This window comes from Eucyclogobius newberryi, unplaced genomic scaffold (genome assembly GCF_026437365.1).
Source record: "Eucyclogobius newberryi isolate DKJ021-1_F unplaced genomic scaffold, fEucNew1.0.hap1 SCAF_2, whole genome shotgun sequence".
NCBI lineage: Eukaryota > Metazoa > Chordata > Actinopteri > Gobiiformes > Gobiidae > Eucyclogobius > Eucyclogobius newberryi.
Window position 1 is genome coordinate 32,572,374 of NW_027315834.1, and position 23,253 is coordinate 32,595,626.

General features: G+C 40.0%; 1 protein-coding gene across 6 annotated transcripts in view; it reads right to left on the reverse strand.

Moving 5' to 3' along the window:
• The window catches only part of tbc1d22a (TBC1 domain family, member 22a), a 158,055-nt gene that overhangs the window by 85,504 nt on the left and 49,298 nt on the right, over nt 1-23,253 (reverse strand). The window lies entirely within an intron of this gene.

The following is a 23,253-nucleotide window of genomic DNA, read 5'->3' on the forward strand; positions in this document are numbered from 1 at the left end:
GAAGCTTGTGTTGCAGTATATATGAACAGACTAATAACTAGGCAACTAGAGTTTGCTTGAGTCGTGAACTATTTTCCTCTAAACCATTTCTAATGCAATTCTGATCTGTTGCTCTGCCAATTCACAATGCAAAACTTTTCAAACTCTCAACTACTTTTTCTACCACATTCAACTCATATAGGAATATACTTTTATATTCTCAAACCCCCCCCCCCAACTCCTAATGTGATTTCTTACATGTAGCTTCTCTTAAGCTAGCACTTGTGCATGGATTTAACACTAAATGGAAATAAATTGAAACTGGCCGTTCCAATGCAGTCAGTCGTCATTCAAAGTTTTATTACCAATTAGTCATCACTTCTAGTAAAAAAAAGAAAGAAAAGGAGACCACTGTAACACAACATCTAAAACAACAAGAAGCCATAATGCTAACAATAGAAGCGATAACACAATAATTATATTGCAATTATCATTTTAATCAAGCTTTACACAAAAAAGTGAAACAAAACTCATACATCGGAAATTAAACACTGCTATTAAATTCTAGAGATGTGTTACTCAAACTGTAAGATAATTAAGAGCAAGAGTGTCTGCGACACACACACACACACACGACCAAGAGCATGCATACAACTGTCACAAAACATGAGCACGAATGCGAATAGAATTATGATGGTGTGAAAAAAACAAAGGTGAAAGTATGGAAATAGACAGGCGGAGGTGCAATGATACAGTGAAAAAGGTGGGGCTGTGATGCTAAATAAGGAAGTAATAGAAGAAAAGGCGTGAGAGGAAACCGGTCTTCCAATCGACAAGCGAAAATCGACCTTGTTTCAATATATCCGAGTTTACCGCATGCATGCAAACTCGTTGAGTCAATGGAAAGTCATCTTGAGACATCAGATTTTCCCTCAAAGAGCAAAAGTAACTTCTTAAAAGAACTTAGACATTGCAATGATAAGGATCGCTTGAGGACATAAAACGTACACAATGTTGTCATCTCCCCACTATCGCCTATACAAGCTGTGCGTCCACACATCAAGCAGGGGGGCCACAGCTGTTGCCGAGATAATGGGAGTCCATGACATCAAATAGAGTAGTGCCATTAATACAGTACTGCCTACATAATGATTTGCACGCCTGGGGGTACAGTGGTGGATTGTATGAGGAAGTGTACAGCGTTGATTAAGGCTAAAGTAACATGATGCCACAGCCATCAATATCTGTATTCAGTTTGTCTGTACGCCCCGGGGTTTATGCACAACATTCATTGTGTGAAATAACATGATTTATCAGAGCTTATATGGCTACTGCTTCACACTGTGTCAAACTATTGAATGCAGTGACATTTAGACTTCTTTGTAAATAACCCTATTTTATATATCTACTCTGTGGTCATGGTATAGACAAAGGAGTTACTCTGGTGTTTTTTAAAACCCCACAAGATTGGATGAGAACAAGATTGACAAGGCAAGTGATTGAAGCAAACCTGCTCCAAAACAAACATGGCGGTTTATGTATGAAGGGGGGAAATGTTAACAATGGAATACATGGTAACAATATGCAGAATACATGCATCATCATAGAAAACCTACTTTTACAGAATACATCAAATTGATTGATTGATTCATTCATTCATTCATTCAAATATGTCGGTGTAATCCCTCATTCGTCCAGGCGTGTTCCATAGTAGAAAAAGCTTCAGTTGTAGTCATCTGGACTCAGTTTGAAAAAATAGACGTTTCGACTCTCATCCAAGAGTCATTGTCAATAACACAATTTAGGTCGAGAACTCCGATATTAATACTGTTCTGTGGTAAGACCCGCCCATTGGGAGGAGCCTTCCTGAAGTAGAAAGAGTTGTTTGTTTCAACAGAAACTCCCCCCTTGTATCTACCGAGCTAGCCTATTCAGAATCTTAATGGGCTATTAGAAACCTCTTTGTCTTTGTGAGACCCTGGCTCAACCACCCTGAGTACCTGATTAGCATCTGAATGTCCTCTACCTTTCCAGGGGTTCAGTAACCCATTATAAATAACAGGAAGATTAAACCTTAGCCCTCCATTTCTGTTTAAAGAAGGTCTTTCTTTTTTAACAAAAATAGCTTCCTTGACTCCTCTTTCAAACCATCTTTTCTCCCTGCTTAAAACCTTCACCTCACCGTCTTCAAACGAGTGATTAGAGGCTTCAAGGTGGAGATGCACGGCGCTCTGTGGTCCTGAACTTGTATTTCTTCTGTGCTGATGAAGCCTCTTGTGTAGAGTTGTGTAGAGTTGTCCGGCGACGTCATTTTCGGTGAGTGTGTCGCGTTTTCAGAGCTGTTCGTTCTTAGAGCCTTTTACCGATTAATCCACGAATTATACACACTATTTACGCATCATATACACGAAAGTGAACGTTTGATTTCTCCGCAAACAATCCGGAGCCTCAAGCCGCTCGCTTTTCAGTATTTTGTGGATTAAAAGCCCTCCTCACTCTCTAGCTCCAGCCTGAACTAGCCTAGCGTAGCCTAGCCGCTAGCGTCATGGCTGGATCTACCTTTACCTGTTTGAGCTGTCATATGTCGAGTCAGAACCCTGGCTCCTTCTCTGATGATAGGTGCGTGAAGTGCAGTGTAGTGGTAGTTTTGGAGGCCAGGGTTACGGAGTTAGAAGCGCGGATCCGCTGTTTAGAGGAGCTTAAGTCCAGTTATAGTTCGGTTTTAGCGCGAGGGCTACCGGACCGCGCTGCAGGGCGTAGCATTAGCATTAGCAGTAGCAGTAAGGCCGAGCTCAGCCCCTCAGCGTCTCCCGTGCAGCCGGGACTAGACCAGGAACAGAATAGGGACCATTTTGTGACAGTTCGGAGGGGACAAGGCGCTAAACGCCGAACCTCAGAGCGCCGTGAGCTTCACGTCTATAATAGGTTTTCTCCCCTCAGCGATCACACGCCCGCTGAACACACGAGAGAAACTCTTGTAATCGGGAGTTCTATTGTTAGAGACGTGAAGCTGCCAGCTGCTAGCGTTAGGTGTTACCCGGGGGCCAGAATGGGTGACATCGAAGGAAACCTTAGGATCTTAAAGCGGAGTAGGACCCGTTTCCGGCGAGTCGTGGTTCACGCAGGCGGTAACGACGCCCGGCGGAGACAATCAGAGGTGCTCAAAGTTCAAGTAGCCGCGGTGTGTGACCTAGCGAAGTCGATGTCGGACACTGTAATATTTTCTGGTCCCCTGCCCAATCGGATCAATGCTGAATTGTACAGCCGTCTCTCAGCATTCAACAACTGGTTATCCAGATGGTGCCCTCAAAACAACGTTGTCTTTATTGATAACTGGAGTGCGTTTTGGGGAAAGCCCGGGCTCATACGCAGGGATGGCATCCATCCGACTTCGGAGGGTACATCCCTATTAGTTCGGAATTTGACCGATAGTCTTAGTCGTGTTAAGTGACCATCTAGGGATGAGCCCCAGGTGCAGAGCAGCAGTTCAAGACGCTCCTCTGTCGCTGAACTCTCGCCCGTTCTGTTACCTGTGAAGTGTTCAGATTCAAGACAGATAGAGACTGTGTGTGTCCCTCGTGTCCCTCGTGTCCCTCGTACAAATAATGCCAAAAAGTCACATCTCAGAAAAAATATTTCAGGCGTCAGACCAAATAACTTAAGGAAAATAACAATCACAAATGACACAAATACACAAATGAATAAACACGTAAAATGTGGACTGCTAAACATTAGAGCAATTTCCTCCAAATCGCTCTTAGTTAAGGAATTAATTAGTGACTATAACATAGATCTTCTAGCTCTAACTGAAACGTGGCTTCAACAAGACGACTACGTCAGACTAAATGAGTCCACCCCACCCAGCCATGTTAACTTTCAGACTGCCAGGAGCACAGGCCGAGGTGGTGGTGTGGCAGTGATCTCCCACTCAAGCCTACTCATGAGCCCTAAAACTAACAATGCATTTCACTCATTTGAAAGCCTTATGCTGTCAATCACATGTCCAAATATGAAAAACCAAAAAGGAGTTTTGTTCATAGTTATCTACCGACCTCCTGGTCCCTACATATCAAACTTAGTGTTAGCCTGGGATAAAATAGTTATAGTTGGAGACTTTAATATCCACGTGAACATGAGTGATGACGCTCTCAGTAATGCCTTCAGCGCCTTGTTAGACAGCATTGGTTTCACTCAGAATGTAAATAAACCGACTCACACTCACAAGAACACTCTGGATCTTGTCCTAACGTATGGAACAGAGATTAGTGACCTCAGTGTCCTCCCTCAAAACCCTATATTGTCAGATCATTTCCTAATTACCTTTCAGTTTATTCTTAAAGATCATCCAGTCCCACAAAATAAAGTTATAATGAAAAGGACAATATCTGAAAAATCTATCTCAAAATTCAAAGAAATAATAGAGCCAATATTCAGTGACATGTCATGTGATCCTGCTGAGAACAGTTTTAGTCCCAGTTTAAGTGATCAATGTGTCGACTTGACCATGAATTCTCTGAAGTCTGCTCTTGACGTTGTCGCGCCGTTAAAACAGAAGGTCATTAGGCCAAAGCGCGCCTCCCCATGGTACAACCAAGAACTGCGTTCACATAAACAAAGAGTTAGAAAGTTAGAGGGATTATTTCGTCGCTCTCACACCGAAGAATCCCTAAAAGCATGGAAAAGTTGCCTGCTGTCCTATAAGCAGGCTCTGCGTAAGGCCCAAACCAGATATTATTCAAATCTAATAGAAGTCAACAAAAGTAACACTAAATTCCTTTTCAGCACTGTAGCTAGGCTAACAAACTGTCACAGTGCAGTAGAGCCCTCAATCCCAGCTACACTTAGCTCTGATGATTTCCTCCTATTTTTTAATAATAAAATAAAAACAATCAGAGATAAATTAGATGAAATTACCCCCGCTATTAGCCCTGAACTAGCCCAAGCTGTAAATCTAACGTCCCATATAAATCCACCTGTAAACCTAGAAAGGTTCACAGCTGTTGATCAAGCAGAGATAACTTCAGCCATTATGTCCTCTAAAAGCTCAACTTGTGTCCTAGACCCCATTCCAAGCAGACTCCTCAAAGACATTCTTCCCCTAATTATAGACCCTATTCTTAATATAATAAATACTTCACTCGAAAGTGGCTATGTTCCACAGTCCTTCAAACATGCAGTCATTAAACCTCTTCTGAAAAAGCCTAATCTAGATCCCGACCTATTGGTAAACTACAGACCTATTTCAAATCTTCCCTTCGTCTCTAAAATCCTTGAAAAAGTTGTAGTAAAACAGCTTTGTCGCCACCTGCAGGACAATAACTTATTTGAAGTTTTCCAGTCAGGGTTCAGAGCCCACCACAGCACTGAAACTGCACTAGTTAAAGTCACAAATGATTTGTTATTAGCCGCTGACGATGGACTGGTCTCAATCCTGGTTCTGTTGGACCTCAGCGCAGCGTTTGACACCATTGACCACAACATTCTACTGCAGAGGTTAGAATGTGATGTAGGTGTTGGAGGAACAGCCCTCAGCTGGTTTAAATCCTATCTATCTGATAGGTTCCAATTTGTTAATGTAAACCAGAGCTCCTCACCAAGCTCTAAAGTAATTTACGGTGTGCCACAGGGTTCGGTACTCGGTCCAATTCTGTTTACTCTTTATATGCTACCATTAGGCAACATTATCAGAAAGCATGACATTAACTTCCACTGCTATGCAGACGACACTCAGCTGTATTTATCAATGAAACCTGATCAGAGCGATCAAGTAGACAGACTTAGTACTTGTGTGAAGGAGATAAAAACCTGGATGACACTAAACTACCTGCTTCTTAACCCTGAAAAAACCGAGGTCATTGTGCTTGGCCCTAAGCATCTACGAGACGCTCTATCTGAGCAGATAGTCACACTGGACAATGTCAGTGTAGCCTCCAGTTCTACTGTAAGAAACCTTGGAGTCTTATTTGACCAGGAGCTCTCATTTAAAGCTCATATAAATCAAGCTTGTAAAACAGCCTATTTCCATTTGCGCAACATCGCCAAAATCAGAAGAATCCTGCCTAAAAGTGATGCCGAAAAACTTATCCATGCATTTGTAACGACTAGATTAGACTACTGTAACTCCCTGCTCGCAGCGTGTCCTAAAAGCTCCATAAAAAGCTTTCAACTGGTTCAAAATGCAGCAGCAAGATTACTAACAGGAACAAAAAGAAGAGAGCACATTACGCCAGTGCTGAAGTCTCTTCACTGGCTCCCCGTCGAGTCCAGAATCAAATTCAAAATTCTACTCTTGACCTACAAAGCCATAAATGACATGGCCCCATCCTACCTCAAAGATGCTATAGAACCATATCATCCAAACAGAGCTCTTCGCTCTCAGAATGCCGGCCTTCTGGTGGTGCCAAGAGTCTCTAAAAGTACTGTAGGAGGTAGAGCGTTTAGCTACCAAGCCCCTGTGTTATGGAATCAGCTCCCGACCCATGTTAAATATGCTGACACAGTCTCTTCATTTAAGTCCAGGCTTAAAACGTTCCTCTTCGAAATCGCTTATGGTCAGAGTAGTTAGGAACAGAAAGATAAACCCACAGCTTCAGCTACGCTGCCCTAGGAGTAACTGTGCTGGGGGAAGTATGACAGCTTGAGCACTATCCTCTTCTTCTGACTACTTATGCTATCAAACAATATTTATTTTTTAATTCCACTTGCAAACTGTTCACCGCCTTCTTTTTCTTTCTCTCACTCCTGAGGACCTGTGGACCCAGATGTCCCTCTCCTGGTGAAGTGGTCCCTGCCCCATGTGGACGGTCCCTCATCTGCCTGAAGAGTGGCTCCAGTTCGCCTCAGTCGGTCCCTCATCTGCCTGAAGAGTGGGTCCAGCTCGCCTCCGACGGTGCCTCATCTACCTGAAGAGTGGGTCCAGCTCGCCTCCCACGGTCCCTCATCTGCCTGAGGAGTGGGTCCAGTTCGCCTCCGACGGTCCCTCATCTGCCTGAAGAGTGGGTCCTGCTCGACTCCGACGGTCCCTCATCTGCCTGAAGAGTGGGTCCAGTTCGCCTCAGTCGGTCCCTCATCTGCCTGAAGAGTGGGTCCAGCTCCAGTCTCCTCGTGTCCGTCTGTGAGAGTCGGATCTCTCCTTCACTGGAACTCCTCCAGGTTTCTACGCTTTTTTCCCAAAGAGGTTTTTTTTTGTAGTTTTTCCTGGCCGAGAAGGAGAGTCTAAGGACAGAGGACCCTGGGACATCGTCCCTCGCCACCACAGACATTGTCTGACTTCATCGCCACCACAGACATTGTCTGACTTCATCGCCACCACAGACATTGTCTGACTTCATCGCCACCACAGACATTGTCTGACTTCATCGCCACCACAGACATTGTCTGACTTCATCGCCACCACAGACATTGTCTGACTTCATCGCCACCACAGACATTGTCTGACTTCATCGCCACCACAGACATTGTCTGACTTCATCGCCACCACAGACATTGTCTGACTTCATCGCCACCACAGACATTGTCTGACTTCATCGCCACCACAGACATTGTCTGACTTCATCGCCACCACAGACATTGTCTGACTTCATCGCCACCACAGACATTGTCTGACTTCATCGCCACCACAGACATTGTCTGACTTCATCGCCACCACAGACATTGTCTGACTTCATCGCCACCACAGACATTGTCTGACTTCATCGCCACCACAGACATTGTCTGACTTCATCGCCACCACAGACATTGTCTGACTTCATCGCCACCACAGACATTGTTGATTCATTTCTCCCTGTGGCCCTCAGAGGCAACTGTTGTTGTGATTTTGGGCCTTACAAGATTTGATTTGATTTGATTTGATTTGATTTGATTTGATTTGATTTGATTTGATTTGATTTGATTTGATTTGATTTGATTTGATTTGATTTGATTTGATTTGATTTGATTTGATTTGATTTGATTTGATTTGATTTGATTTGATTTGATTTGATTTGATTTGATTTGATTTGATTTGATTTGATTTGATTTGATTTGATTTGATTTGATTTGATTTGATTTGATTTGATTTGATTTGATTTGATTTGATTTGATTTGATTTGATTTGATTTGATTTGATTTGATTTGATTTGATTTGATTTGATTTGATTTGATTTGATTTGATTTGATTTGATTTGATTTGATTTGATTTGATTTGATTTGATTTGATTTGATTTGATTTGATTTGATTTGATTTGATTTGATTTGATTTGATTTGATTTGATTTGATTTGATTTGATTTGATTTGATTTGATTTGATTTGATTTGATTTGATTTGATTTGATTTGATTTGATTTGATTTGATTTGATTTGATTTGATTTGATTTGATTTGATTTGATTTGATTTGATTTGATTTGATTTGATTTGATTTGATTTGATTTGATTTGATTTGATTTGATTTGATTTGATTTGATTTGATTTGATTTGATTTGATTTGATTTGATTTGATTTGATTTGATTTGATTTGATTTGATTTGATTTGATTTGATTTGATTTGATTTGATTTGATTTGATTTGATTTGATTTGATTTGATTTGATTTGATTTGATTTGATTTGATTTGATTTGATTTGATTTGATTTGATTTGATTTGATTTGATTTGATTTGATTTGATTTGATTTGATTTGATTTGATTTGATTTGATTTGATTTGATTTGATTTGATTTGATTTGATTTGATTTGATTTGATTTGATTTGATTTGATTTGATTTGATTTGATTTGATTTGATTTGATTTGATTTGATTTGATTTGATTTGATTTGATTTGATTTGATTTGATTTGATTTGATTTGATTTGATTTGATTTGATTTGATTTGATTTGATTTGATTTGATTTGATTTGATTTGATTTGATTTGATTTGATTTGATTTGATTTGATTTGATTTGATTTGATTTGATTTGATTTGATTTGATTTGATTTGATTTGATTTGATTTGATTTGATTTGATTTGATTTGATTTGATTTGATTTGATTTGATTTGATTTGATTTGATTTGATTTGATTTGATTTGATTTGATTTGATTTGATTTGATTTGATTTGATTTGATTTGATTTGATTTGATTTGATTTGATTTGATTTGATTTGATTTGATTTGATTTGATTTGATTTGATTTGATTTGATTTGATTTGATTTGATTTGATTTGATTTGATTTGATTTGATTTGATTTGATTTGATTTGATTTGATTTGATTTGATTTGATTTGATTTGATTTGATTTGATTTGATTTGATTTGATTTGATTTGATTTGATTTGATTTGATTTGATTTGATTTGATTTGATTTGATTTGATTTGATTTGATTTGATTTGATTTGATTTGATTTGATTTGATTTGATTTGATTTGATTTGATTTGATTTGATTTGATTTGATTTGATTTGATTTGATTTGATTTGATTTGAGGCTGTTTCGTCTCACCTATGTAACGTTCTTTACAACTTTCTTCACTGCATTGGATCGAATAAACTACATTGCTCTGTTTTTGAGTCGGCAACTCTTCTTGGTTCTCTTCACTCTGTTGAGAGCCCAAGCGGGGTAACCACAGGCTGAGAGGGCATTACGGACATGTTTTTCCTCTTTCTTCTTGCCCTCTGAGCTGGTGGGCACACCTTGAGCTCTGTGTTGTAAGGTTCTGATCACAGAGCTCAAGGTGTGCCCACCAGCTCAGAGGGCAAGAAGAAAGAGGAAAAACATGTCCGTAATGTCCTCTCAGCCTGTGGTTACCCCGCTTGGGCTCTCAACAGAGTGAAGAGAACCAAGAAGCAGGACAAAAGGGAAACTGAACAGAGAAGGAAGGGTGTCTCTATCCCTTATGTGTCTGGCCTCTCGGAAAAACTGCAGAGAATTTTTAGACAACACGAAGTCCCTGTTTATTTTAAACCAGGAAACACTTTAAGACAAAAACTGGTTCACCCAAAGGACAAGTTGCCGACTCAAAAACAGAGCAATGTAGTTTATTCGATCCAATGCAGTGAAGAAAGTTGTAAAGAACGTTACATAGGTGAGACGAAACAGCCTCTACACAAGAGGCTTTATCAGCACAGAAGAAATACAAGTTCAGGACCTCAGAGCGCCGTGCATCTCCACCTTGAAGCCTCTAATCACTCGTTTGAAGACGGTGAGGTGAAGGTTTTAAGCAGGGAGAAAAGATGGTTTGAAAGAGGAGTCAAGGAAGCTATTTTTGTTAAAAAAGAAAGACCTTCTTTAAACAGAAATGGAGGGCTAAGGTTTAATCTTCCTGTTATTTATAATGGGTTACTGAACCCCTGGAAAGGTAGAGGACATTCAGATGCTAATCAGGTACTCAGGGTGGTTGAGCCAGGGTCTCACAAAGACAAAGAGGTTTCTAATAGGCCATTAAGATTCTGAATAGGCTAGCTCGGTAGATACAAGGGGGGAGTTTCTGTTGAAACAAACAACTCTTTCTACTTCAGGAAGGCTCCTCCCAATGGGCGGGTCTTACCACAGAACAGTATTAATATCGGAGTTCTCGACCTAAATTCTGTTATTGACAATGACTCTTGGATGAGAGTCGAAACGTCTATTTTTTCAAACTGAGTCCAGATGACTACAACTGAAGCTTTTTCTACATTCATTCAAAGCTAAACTATAAACTTATTATATCATTCCCCTTTTAAATGCCTTAATATAGATTAAGTCTGTGGGTTGTATTGGTCATAGCTGTGTTTAGTCTCATGGTTATATTAACTCCGGAGTTAGAAAAGACTAGATTCCTTCAACATATCAAAGCTTTTCATTTGATTTTCCTTAAATCTGGTAGGAGACCTTTTGCTATCCAGACCTAAACGCTCACTAAACTTGACTTTATTTCAAGCAAAATAAATCTCTCCATACTTTTAATCCAAATAAATGGATGCATCTGTATCAGATTCTGATTCTGTATTAGCACTTCTAAATTCCAAATCTGCTTCTCATATTTCACATGTGATTCAGTGAACACGTTTACGCACATGGCTGTGATGCAAGTTGCAAACAGCACGCAGTACCAGAGCGGCACACACTTACACGACTGTTTCAATTGCATCAGGTCAAGCAGAACGCATCTCACTGTCACAGAATGATAAAACACTTTTTTCACTCCAATAACAGTGCTGACATAGAGAAAGGGAGTGTGGCTTTTGCAGGGATCTGTGGCGCTTCGGGCTGGGGAGAACTTCAATTTATGGCTTTTTATAGTCAAGTAATTAACTTAATCTAAAAATATTCAATATCGCCAGCGATTATTCACAGACGATAAATCATTTTCTGACAGAACTATTTCTCTGGATCATTTCAGAGCCCAATTGCATTTTATCAGGGTGACAAGCCGAATCTCTGGAAATAAGATCAGGCCCAATGCAGATTAAAAACGACTATTGAATTTGAGCTACACAGAATATACTCTCAACGGATGACAATGAGACGCCAAACAATTACAATTCAGTGCACCATCTGACCAATATAGCTAAAATAAATGATGTGTCACTGAATCACGTTAGAGCTTTATCTGTGTCAACAAATAATTTGGTTGTAATCTTGGAGTAAATAATGATTCAAATGTAAAAATAATCAAAAATGTATAAGGTTATTACAGTTAAAATGTACATAATAAGTCATGTTTCCCTAATATTGCCCAGCCGTGCCATAAACTTTGACGTATGTTATGTTCAGAAGTAACAGTAAGAAGGTATATTGGAGAACAAGGATACCCAGGGAGAGACTTTCCTGGTGAGAGATGGACAAAAGTGATGTAAATGACAACCCTCAGAAGTATTAAGGCTGAGAACATTTTTCAGGGGTATAAAAGAGACACTTATAGAGAAAAAGGTGAGACTCGTGGTTTTGACCCCAAGGCCAATTCAATTTCTCTACTCCAAAGGCTATTACTTAACCCCAGAAACACTGTGATTGCATTCTAAACTGAATATAGCAGTGCAGCCCGGGACAGAGCTCAGGGCAGCAGAGAAACTCAGACGGAGAAAAGAAAAACAAACCTGGACATGTCTGACAAAAAGTGGAATGTTTTAATCAAATCCAAGGTAAATTCAAAATGTCTCCAGAGATGTGCAAAACAATGAAGAGTTGACTTATATTGAGGATTTGACTAAATGGCTTACATGGTTTTCAATAGATTGACATGTTTTGTGAAGTTTTAAATGTTACGTCCTGGTTGGACATGGGCAGCAGATTAGTAGTTATAAGACAATTTGTACAAGTACAATTTGTAGAGGTCAGTTCTTTTGTAATTTATGAGCTGCATTACAGGCTTTTAGAGTTCAATACAAGCCTGTTGGACACCAGCATTCAAAGCAGCCGTCACTAATGGCAGGGAAAAAGGAAACGCATCAAAGTATTTGCCTGTGTGAAGGATATAAAAACCTGGATGACACAAATGCATATGCTATGAGACTCTTGTTCCATGCAGATAGTCAATAGTTACTGGACAATGTCAGTGTAGCCTTGGTGTCTTATTGGACCAGGAGCTCTCGTTCAAAGAGCATATAAAATCAAGCTTGTAAAACAGCCTACCTATCTGCGTAATAAAGCTAAAATCAAAAAAATACTGCCTAAAAGTGATGCTGAAAAAGTACCCATGCATTTTTTACATCTAGATTAGAGTACCGGTACTGTAAACCTCTGTGCTCGCAGCGTGTCCTAAAGGCTCTATTAAAAGCTTTCAACTGGTTCAGAATGCTGCAGCAGGATTACTAACAGGAATTAAAAGAAGAGATCACATTACGCTGGTGCTTGAGTCTCAGTTCAGAATCAAAATTAAATTTCTCCTCCTGACTTACAAAGCCATAAATGACATGGTCCCATCCTACCTCAAAGATGCTATAGTACCATATCATCCAAACAGAGCTCTTCACACAAAATGCAGGACTTCTCGTGGTCCCAAGAGTCTCTAAAAGCACAGTAGGAGGTAGAGGCGTCAAGCTCCTGTGTTTTGAAATCAGCTCCATTCAGCTGATTCCAGGCCTCTTTCGTACTACCACCAGAGCTATAACAGGACTACAGCAGCTGCTAGGGTTGAACCAGCTCAGAAAATGGGGCGACACAATTGCTACAAAAGATCAAAACAAGAAATAACCCAAAGAAAAACTAAATATTTGTTCTGCATAGAACCTGAACAAGCTTGTGCGCCAGTTTGAGAAAGTACATTTCATGTGTCACAATTTTGATGGAAAATGTAAACTGTATGGCTTAGAATCGCTTAATCTGAAAAATTCTAAACCTCAAAAAGAAATTTTGCATAAACTGATCTTTTCAGTTCTCCTCTCTTCTGAACCGCTTTATTTATCTCTCTCTGAGTGCTTGTTCAGGAAAAGCATGTGTCTAGGGATCAGAAGTCTGGAGATGTTTTAAAAAGGGCTAAATTCACACTACACTACCCATTACTCTGGTTGCTCTGTCATAGGGGATCTGGCACCACTCGCTCCTTATCCCCTCCATCTTCTTCTTAAGACCTACAAGGACACATTCCTGAAAGCCATGACTTTGCAGATAGCCTCACTCTGACAACTTTTCACTGGGTCTTTTTTTTGGCCTCCTGCTAGGTGTAGTGGGCTGTCTCGTTCAAAAGCTACTGCCTTTGAAATACAGCGAGTTGGGGATAACTGCAGCTAAAGAATAAGTATAAATGTCTGATCTGTAAATGAAAACACATTTAACAGTTTACAGACAAAAACATGTGAATCCTTATTGATTTTATCTAGCATTTGTATAGCACTTAAAATCTGTTTGATGATCTGAAATATTGTAATATCTTACAAAGGCGGCACAGTGCAGGGTTGTCACTTTTTTTTTCTAAAATGCCTGTGGACTATTGCAAAGCGTTTTTCAATAAAATAAGCTAGTTGCGTTTTCACATTTTAAAGAGAGTAAAAAAATGGGTACAGCGCCATAAACGTTACCATTTAGAACGTTCTTTCGTAAAGCTGATAATAACATACTTAAGGAATGTTAATGCTTTGGTAAAGGTGTCAACAATTCAGGAAAAATTGAATTGTCATTGTGTTTCTTCTCACAGTAACATCGTAACACCAACATAATGTAACATCCATTGTAAGGCTGAGCAAAATAATATGTCTGTTTGCCGTAACCTGACCGACCCGCTATGAAACTAGCCGACTGAAAAATAAATATCAGCATTTTACTGAGAAAACGTCAAAATCTTTTATTTTTCAATTATTTGGCCGACTCACCGACTGGTCTATCCTGAACCACCGTGTCAAATATTATTATCACGCTTGCTAACTTGACTTTCATCTCAAAGGACTGATTGCCATCATTTTCAGTCCTCCTCATGCATCTGTAACAAAACATGTCGCGCTTAGGAGTCGTCTTATTGCCTTAAACAAGTTGATTTACCCTTGTCGGCGCCACTGACATGTCCAGAGTAATGCCAGGCTCTGTCAGGGTGTGAAATTTGACTTACGCAAATACATTCTGGGATTGAAACACGCCCAGTAGCGTCATCACAACAAACATGGCGGCGTCCATGTCCCCCGCATGTTCCCCCCGCTCGCCTTAGCTACCAAAATAAAGGATAGTGGCGTACAAAAGGTCGATTGAAATATCTTAAAATCGTGAGATTTAGTCTCCTGATCGGGTTGATAGACGTTTTCCGTCATTGACTGGACTGATTGAATGGACTGACCCCTGGTGGTCACTCCGACTCAAAAAAAAGACAAAATTTTGATCTTTTTTTTTTGCCTGCAAAGTGAAAAAAATAAGAATTTGCCTAACAACCGAGCCAGATGAAAAATGTTGACTCGGGTTACAGGTTATTTGGGGTAGCCTAATTAGGAACCCGAATCCAACGATATAGATACATACACATTTCTAGTGGTTGTCATTGAAACAACTGCAGAATGTACATGTTTAATACGTCAATATTCCAGTGATATTTACTTTACTTTATATACTTTAGACCAGGTACATCTGATCCGTGATAGGTAAATAAGATTTCCGCTCCTAGTAAACAAAAGGGAAGCTCTTGAGCGTCACAGGACACCATCAGCTCACAGGTGATGCTAGCAGTTTTCTCAGTGCCATGACAAGTACCAGTGGCTTCAAAGCAGGGGGTGGAGTAGTGGTGGTGTACACTGATAGCAGGCAGGCTGGTCTGGGCTGGGATGTTTCCTGCTAGCATGGGGCCACTTTCATCAGTTTGATTTTCGTCCTTCTGAAAATATTGCTTTGCTGCCTTGTGTTGTTTTTGTCCCCTTCCGTCAGACCCCATGCCCTCCCAATTTCTCACACTTAAGTTTTCCAAAACACGTATTCGGCCTCCTGTTATTTTCCACAACTTTGGTTCCATTTTTTCTAGACCAGTTTCAACAAGATTCTTTTTTTTTTTTTTTTTACACCTGAGAAATGGTGACCCAGCGCAACTTAAATTGAATTCCACCATAAATTAATGCACACATGAGCGCAGCACATGGATTAGCTGCTATCACACTTTGCAGCAAAGAGACTGTAGTGCATATCACATGACATAGCCCTGTAGACATTCAAGGGAACAATCCAATTAAAACTTTTTACAACTTTACGGGGTGAGAAAAAAATAATGACACTGTGTTGTAACCGATTAATGAGAACATATGCACATCCCAATGGGTGCCACAATTTTTTTTTGCCCCGTTTAGAAAGAATTCGGTTGGAAAAATGTATCACGTTTATTTATAAAACCATGTCAAAGGGACCAAAACTGACAGGAAAAAAACTGGTTGCTGGAGAAACTGATTGCCAACTGGCCCACCGTTGTCATGTGTGTTGGGACTGGCCCACCGTTCACAAATACTGGACTGTGGTTAACAAAGCACCGCAAACGGTTTTCAGTATTGGCATTCCACTGGATTTCAAAACGATGTATTCTCTTGCCATTGATACAATAAATGGAAACCTTCGGAGCATACTTTTGGCAGCAGGAAAGGCCGTTACCAAAACAAAAAAAAACTAGTGAGAAATGATATGGCATTCAAAAAATAAACACATTTGGAAAATATACAAATTCAAAAGACCAAATGGGATGACTAAGCTGGACAGAATAAATTAATAAAAAATAAATAAAAGAATGCCTGGCCAGATGTAGAACAGCGAGTGCTCTGGTTTATCAATCTACAGCCATTGCATCATGGGAATACAGCTGAACAGTAAGTGCAGTGTCAGGCCAGGGAAGTTGTCAAACAGCAAGAGCAAGGAAAGCAAGGCTGTAAAAGAAAGAATCAAGACAATCAAGATAAGCAGCACGAGACTGGCAACAGTAAGATCTAAGCCACGGATCATAAGTAGGCATGTCACAATATCACACTGTAATGGTAAGATGAGGGTGAGAGGAAACATCACGATTTAACAATTATTCACAACTGACATGACTAAACAACAGTGAAACCCTAATTTACGTTCATTCCCTACCTTTAGTAGATCATCTTTCCTAAATGATGTGACCAGGTTTAGGAAATCCTCTCAATCATCAAGTGAAGATAGCATGACAAACACTTAACGTTTAGGTTTACGTTTTAGAGTATCATTTTCTTTCTTTTGAAATGTACAGTGATTGCTATGTTTGAGCTCTTACAATTAACTGTGATCTGAATAATTACAAAAATAACTAAATGTTTACATCCCTAATCAATAACTGTCACTAAAATGTAAGGCCAAACTAATGACTTAACGCGACTAAAACATGATGAATCCAATACTGAACCAGGACTTACACTAAACTAACCCAGAACATACATGGAATGAAACACAGCTAAAAACAAGATTAATTTTGCACCGAAGAATAATAGTTTTGCTTTAGCCTTGTACAGCTGAGCACTGAAATAAAAACATTGAACATCAAAAGACAGTCACAAAAACAGTAGGGGGAATATAATTGCATGCCAAACAGGCCAAAAACATGTTTCCTTTAAAAGCAACAAATTCATTATTCTCAAACCTCTCCAGAGTCAAGACCAAAGCTGAACTATACAGCTCCATCAGATCTACCTCCACTTCACTGATCCAGCTTCTGTTATAACATTGATCCAAGTGCACTTCGTAAAAACAGGCTTATGTCTCCCTACACCCTCATAAAAGTCTAAGAAAACTGCATGCCATTTATACTATTAAAAAAGCGGGTCACGTGTCACGGCGGGCTTTCCGTGTAATGGTTCTTCAAAATATGAATCCTGATAGTGAAGTAGGTTGCTTTTCAGATTGCATTCAGCTCACTTACAAAAGCAGAGCACGACGGCCGGGCGGAGGTGGCAGAAGTGTAAGGTAATGGAAGAAAGAAGAACGACGTGGGGGCAAGACAAGCAGCAGCAGGGAGCAGCGAGTGTACGGGCTTAAATCTGGCAAATGGCTGGCCTATACAACAAGGAAGAATTAGGTCCACAGCATGAAAAGAGTCAAGACTCCTGTCCGCTGGAATTGTACAGGTTGGATTCAAAAAGAGATTCGACACTGACCAATAACGCAAGGGCTCAGTTGGAATGCATCTATGATTCCTTGACGAATTAAGGGGAAACTTTGGGTTATTAGGATTCATAAAACAATTCTTACATAATTAAACTCGTGCTGGATCAATCTACGCAAGTTAATATGGGCTGACTGTGTTTAATGTTTTTTAGAATCTTCTGGTCTGGAAAGCCATTCAAACTCATAGTGATGAGTCTAATTCAGTGGTGTCAAACTCATTTTGGGCCGCGGGCCGAATTTCGACGCTCAGGCTGGGTCGCGGGCCGAACATAACGTAAAACATAAAACAATAAAAAAAATATACAAAATAAATAACTTTATATAGCCTAAGCTGTTTTTGAAGCAATTACTGGATCGATTAAAAGAAATTACAAACATGTTTGTTCTCATAAACTGAAATGTATTAAGAGTAAGTGTCATTTCACCAACACTGTGCTTCAGTTTATGTGCATCACAACTTCAGAATTGATCTACAGAGATAAACATTTAGTCTATTGTTAAATATTGTTAAATAGGTATTTGGAACTGAAAAATATTGTATTTGACTTTATAACAAAATAAACTTCAAGATTTAAAAAAAACCTTTTAAACGTACTAACTAACATTTCCACGTCTGTGTAGTTATCTGTTCACTTGAACTGACACACCACTAAATACAAACAAACATGGGAGCGTTTAAGGAGGTTAGGTTATGAGCCACAGTGTTCCATCAAACCAAACTCTTTTCTCAAATCGTGGGCCAAATATTATGTACAAAATAAAACAATAAAAAATAAAAGAAATAAATTGCTTTCTTACAGCGTAGTAATAGTTGGGGATGTTAGTCCAAATAATAACTCCACTTTGATTTGGTTCATTTATTTCGTGAACACCACGTTCACGTTAGCCACACAACAACGTCTCCCTCGGTCCCACCCAGACACGTATAACAGGTAAACAGAACAGTATCGCCCCCTAGCTGTCAGGCATGAGACGTGAAACTTAAGAAACTAACAAACTCACTCTCTTTATAAAAACAAAAAAACACAAAGCAACACAACATAACATGAGTGTAAGTGTTGTTGTTGAACAGTTATTTAACAGTCCAATGTCCTTCATGGAGAGCCTTAAGAAGCATGGCCGAGGAAGCTCCCTTTTTAGTAAGGCAGTCTGCAAGCTGCTCTTTAGTTTCAGACCACAACACTTGAAGGACCTTTTTAGTTTGAATTAGTTCTTTGATTGAACTGATTTCTAAACGCAGTCGTTTTTCTGTGACAAACTTGGTAGACTTTAGTGCATCAACAAGAGAAAAGTTATCAGTGACACAGATTATTGGTACAGGATGTTCAGTGCTTCCTGCATTAAGTTCAGAGAACAATGTTGAAAGAAAAATTGCATTGTCAATTCCCTCTGACATTGCTAGAGTTTCACCTGCAAGTGTACTTCTAACAATTCTCTTGATTCTCTTTGACTGCCATGATATAGGAGAAAAACATCCATTGTCACCCATCAAAACAATAAAGTGCCCACCTTGAGTTCCTCCATCTGACAGATTACCAAAAGATGCATCAGTGAAAGTAATTCATTTTAAGTTACTGTCTTTACCAAGATGCTGGAAATTCAACTCAACAGACTTAGCCTTCAGTTTGCACACAACTCTGTTTGCTTCATTAATAGTCTGTACAGTAGCCTGTTTAAGATTTGATGCTAAGTTACTTGCATCAAACATGGCATCAGGTCTGCTCTGTCTGGCAACCCACAGAAGTTGCCCTATCTTAGATCTGAGCTGATCTTGTTCTGCTTCAGTGAGGGGTGAGCCTGTCTGTGCTGCCCGTGAGGGTGTGAGAGGTATGGGATGTAAATGTTGAATGTATGTCTCTTGGTGTATTTGTACCTTTTTACCCAAAGTAACCAACTCCACACCCACATAAGAAAAGCTATCCTGAGCTTCACGACCAACATTGAACTTTGATCTGAGATGAGGCATGACAGTCATAGAAAACATTTGTGTACCTCCCCAAATGAAATCATCAACATGACAAGCTAGTACACCAGTTACATTTTTGTCCTCATCTAACCAGTAGAAAACTGCAGGGTCAACTTTAGATATGACAGCTCCTGCTTCAATCATTATGCTTTTCACTCGGTTATACCAATAGAGTGAGGCATCAGCTAGACCATACACACATTTCCGCAGTTTCCAAAGTACCCCAGTGCTATTAACCTCTGGAGGAGGTCTGATGAAAATGTCTCTAGATAGTTCCAGTCCTTGTAAGAAGGCAGATTTTATGTCCATTGAACAAAGTTGCCATTGTTTCCGACAACTGACTGCCACTAAGACTCTGAAGCACAGGTTGGAGAGTCCTTTTGTAGCTTAGAAACTTGTAGCTCCTCAAATCCTCGTGCAACAAGCCTGGCTTTTGGTACTAATCCGTTCTCAGTCTCTTTTAGAGTGCACACCCACCAAGTGGAAATGCACTTTTCTCCTTTGTCCTCAACTTCCTCAAACACGTCGTTTTGTATCCACCTTTTTATTTCATTGGACTTGGCTTCATCAAATGACATATCCTTAAGTGACAAAAAACATCCTCGCATGTGTCACCACCAGGAGCCTGAACCTGGACTTGAAGATCTTCCAGCTGTAACAGATCCACTGCTTCATTGTTTCCCGCAACCTCAGCAGGCTCAAGCAGCTCAAAGTTATACCAGTCCTTATATTTTCTAGTGGCTTTTCCAGCACGTCCTAACACTTTAGCAGTACGTGAAACACCACTCTCTGCGTTTCTGAATGTAACAATTTGGCCAGTCTTTATATTTCCAGCACCCCGTCTCTCTGCCCCAGCATATTCATGAGCGGGTGGAGGATCATTGTCATTGTTTTCAGCATTTGTCTCTTCGGTATCCTCATTTATGTCATATGAGTGTTGTTCGTCCTCATTGTTTTCTTTATCACAGCTGGTCTGAGGTTCCTCATGTTCCTGATTGGCTTTCCTCAGCTTAAGTCGGTGAACTCTGACACAGGTGCCACCGTGTCTAACAAAAACAACAGCACCGTCCTGCCCAATGACCACTGCAGGCCCTTTCCACTCTGGACAGTCCACACGTTTGTAAAACACTTTGTCTCCCTGTTCATACCACTCATCGTTGTGACGTATGTTTCTTTAGCGCTCTCCGTATTCGTTCGGAGCATTCTGCTTCTGTAAAGGCCTTCCTTGCAGTGTGCAGAGCTGAAATGTTTTTGGCAACCCACTCACTTTTAGTGGTGCCCTCTAGAGCAGGTGGTCTGTCAATCAACACCGAAGGTAGGTTAGGATTCTGCCCAAACACAAGCTGATGTGGGCTGTAACCATGGACACTTTGCATACAGTTCACTTTGACCGCCGTCCGAACTTGTCCAGCGGGTTCGTACCGGGCAGTGGAGTTTTCGCTTTGGCGACCTGATGCCAGGGCCTGTTTTGACGTCGCTGCTCCGTTGCAAAAACAGATTCTTGACTAATTCCCTCTGTAGTTGCAATCGTTTTCCCGCTAAATATTCTCTTCAAAGCGGACTTCATAGAGGCGAATGTCAAATCCGTGCACGCAGTTAGAGCCAGCTGTCTGTCCGTCGTATCCAAGCATGCGGTGTCCAGCAGTTTAAAAGCCAAAACTGCATCGGGAAGCTCCATGTTGTAATTGCGCATACGCGAATATCGCTGTTCGAAATCAATAATATAGTCCACCATGGACTCGTTTCCGCTTTTCATCACCAAAGTTCGTGTACGCTTCATAGATCCGATCTTTTTCTTCTTTTAGGAACAAACTATCAAGTTTACCAAAAAGAGTGGCAATTCCCGTGTATTTGTTTAAATCATCAACCGGAATTTCCATCGCCATCTCCCGTGCTCTTCCAGATAGCGCCAACGCCACGGCAAGAGCTTGTTTTTTTTTTCTCCAAATCGGTAACTCTAATCCACATGCCGACTTCATTCTTCCAGCTTTCATAGGGTTTTCCCTCTTCAAACGATGGCGGGACTCTGTAGTTACTAACCATCCTCTGCTACCAATCTTAGTCCAAATAATAACTCCACTTTGATTTGGTTCATTTATTTCGTGAACACCACGTTCACGTTAGCCACACGGCAACGTCTCCCTCGGTCCCACCCAGACACGTATAACAGGTAAACAGAACAGTATCGCCCCCTAGCTGTCAGGCATGAGACGTGAAACTTGGACAAGTGAAACTTAAGAAACTAACAGGGGAGACTGTTGCGCAAATGTGCAGCAGGTAAAAGACTGCTCATTTCTGATGTGAAATGTTCATATCACAGACATGTTTCTGCTCAAACTCGATACAAGCTCACTATTTTCATAGTTTAAGTTGATCTTAGTGACAAATGATTCATGTAGTGATTCAAATGAGGTCATTGTGTTTGTGTTCAGTCACATTAGTGTGGACACTGTCACTGTCATGTTCATACTTTATTACACTCTGACCTGTGTTTTTACCTGTGGCTCCTGATCTGTCCAGGTTTGTAGAGGATGTTTTCCTCACAGAGCATAATCACAGAAGTTAGTTTTCTTGTTGTTAGCTCCACTTTTAGCTCAACTCTAACATCCACAAAACAGTCTTCTTTCTTTCTTCCACGTGTTTCATAAAGCCACACGTCTCTGTCCTCGCTCAGACCTCTGCTCTGAGGTGCGTAAGTGCTGTAAAGTGCGCAAACGCGTGTCTTACTTCTCTCAGCACTTCTCCCTCCGCAGTACACATGGCAGTGAAGAGCCGAGTGGGGGAGGGGCGGCCACCAGCGGCATTGTGGGACGTGTAGTTTTAGCGCTAACAACGGTTACGGAAGTAACTACGGTTCTATGAACGAAAGAAAAAGAAAAAAAAATAATAATAATTTTTAAATATTAATTCAAAATGTTCGGCAGGCCGGATTAAAACGTTTGGCGGGCCGGATGTCTGACACCCCAGGTCTAATTCAACAGGGGAAATTATGCATATTCTTTGGAGATTCCAGCAAATACGTCACATGCTGAATATCCACCGGTATAGGCATGTATGAATCAGGGAAGAAAAACAAAAACCTCCTGTAACAGTTTATAAGTCATAGATAGAAAGCATTTGTGAAAAGCTTAATAATGAATGAACAAAAATAAAGTCATTTTTAACATTAAAACTATCTGAAAACTTAACCCTATAGTATAGTATATGATTATTAAACATGTGTAAATGATTAGTTTGTTTGTCAATGATTGATTCTTTCATATCCATTATACATATGTCATAAGCACATATTTTCTCATATTGATCATTCTACATTACTGATCTTGTTTTATTTTGTCAAAAGGGCTGAACATTCAAGTTCTTTTCTGTGATTATCAATAACACAGAGTGAGGTTTAACTACAGGCACTTTATTAAGTTATATAGCCATGTAATATTTTTTTGTTTATTATTCATTCCTCACCAGACTTTGCAGCAATTATGAGACAGAACTTTAGATTATTTTCCTCACAGATTACCAAACCAAAAATAACAACAATATTATTGTTAGAGACAAAATATACAATAATAAAATATAAAAACATTGTATCCATAAATGTCATCAAATTCCTTCATTCATATCCACACCTTCCATAGCAAAGCAAGGTCTGTCAAGCATGGAATAAAGTGTTCTGCAAAAACAAAATCACAGTATGCAATCTTCAAGTTGCCCACATTGAACATGGGAATTTATAATTGCATCTTTGTGACCACAATTGTTACTCTTGAGTGCTTTGCTGATTTACCCTTATTAACTGTGTTAAAGACAGT